Genomic DNA, 1,598 nt, shown 5'->3' with positions numbered 1-1,598 from the left:
TTTTTTTTTTTTTTGAGACGGAGTCTCGCTCTGTCACCCAGGCTGGACTGCAGTGGCCGGATCTCAGCTCAATGCAAGCTCCGCCTCCCAGGTTCACGCCATTCTCCCGCCTCAGCCTCCTGAGTAACTGGGACTACAAGCGCCCGCCACCTCACCCAGCTAGTTTTTTTGTATTTTTTTACTAGAGATGGGGTTTCACCGTGTTGGCCAGGATGGTCTTGATCTCCTGACCTCGAGATCCACCCGTCTCGGCCTTCCAAAGTGCTGGGATTACAGGCTTGAGCCACCGCGCCCGGCCCACAAATGGTCTTATTGGCATCAAGAATGGTGAATCCTTTGCCCAGGTTCATCAGAAGAATCATTATCTATAGCAGCTATAGCCTAACAAAATTTATTTCTTAAATAATAAGACTTGAAAATTGAAATTATTTCTTGATCCATGAGCTGCAGAATGGATGCTGTGCTAGTGGGCATGAAAAGAACAATCATCTCCTTGTACATCTCCATCAGAACTCTTGGCTGACCAGGCTTATTGTCAATGAGCAGTAATATTTTGAAATGCATCTTTTTTTCTAAGTAGCATGTCTCAACAGCAGGCTTAAAATGTTCAGTAAACTGTGCTGTAAACAGATGTCCTGTCATTCAGGCTTTGTTGTTCTATTTATAGAGCACAGCTGGAGCAGATTTAGCTTAATTCTTAAAGGCTCTAGAATTTCCAAAATCGTAAATGAACATTGGCTTCAACTTAAAGCCAGCAGCTGCGTTAGCCCCTAAGAAGAGAATCACCCTGTCCTTTGAAGCTTTGAAGGCAGGCATTGACTTCTCCTCTCTAACTATGAAAGTCCCAGATGGCATCTCCTTTCAATAGAAGCCTGTTTTATCTACATTGAAAAGTTGTTGTTTAATGTAGCCACCTTCATCAATGATCTTAGCCAGATGTTCTGGATAACTTGCTGCAGCTTCTACATCAACACTTGCTGTTGCACCTTGCACTTTTATGTTATGGAGATGGCTTCTTCCTTTAAACCTCATGAACTAATTTCTGCTAGCCTCAGACTTTTCTTCTGCAGCTTCCTGACCTCTCTCAGCCTCCCTCCATAGTACAGAAGAGAGTTAGCCTTGTTCTGAATTAGGCTTTGGCTTTGGGAATGTTGTGGCTGGTTTGAGTGTCTATCCAGACCACTCAAACTTTCTCCATATCAGCAATAAAGTGGTTTTGCTTTCACTGGAGTAGCACTTTTAATTTTCTTCAAGAAATTTTTCTCTGCATTTAAAACTTGACTGTTTGGTGCAAGAGGACCAGCCTTTAGCCCATCTCAGCCTTTGACATGTCTTCCTCACTAAACTTAATCGTTTCTAGCATTTTATTTAAAGCAAGAGACATATGACTCTTCCTTTCACTAGAACATTTAGAGGCTACTATTGTAAGATTATCAATGGACCTAATTTCAATGTTTTCATGTCTCAGGGAATAGGGAGGACTGAGGAAAAGAGAGATGGGGAACAGCCAGTCAGTGGAGGAGTTAGAACACACACAAGATGGATCAATTAAGTTTGCTGTCTTTTCATGGCACCCCAAAACAATTACATAGTAACAT

The sequence above is a fragment of the Piliocolobus tephrosceles genome, chromosome 1 (assembly GCF_002776525.5).
Source record: "Piliocolobus tephrosceles isolate RC106 chromosome 1, ASM277652v3, whole genome shotgun sequence".
NCBI lineage: Eukaryota > Metazoa > Chordata > Mammalia > Primates > Cercopithecidae > Piliocolobus > Piliocolobus tephrosceles.
This window is presented reverse-complemented; position numbering follows the sequence as displayed.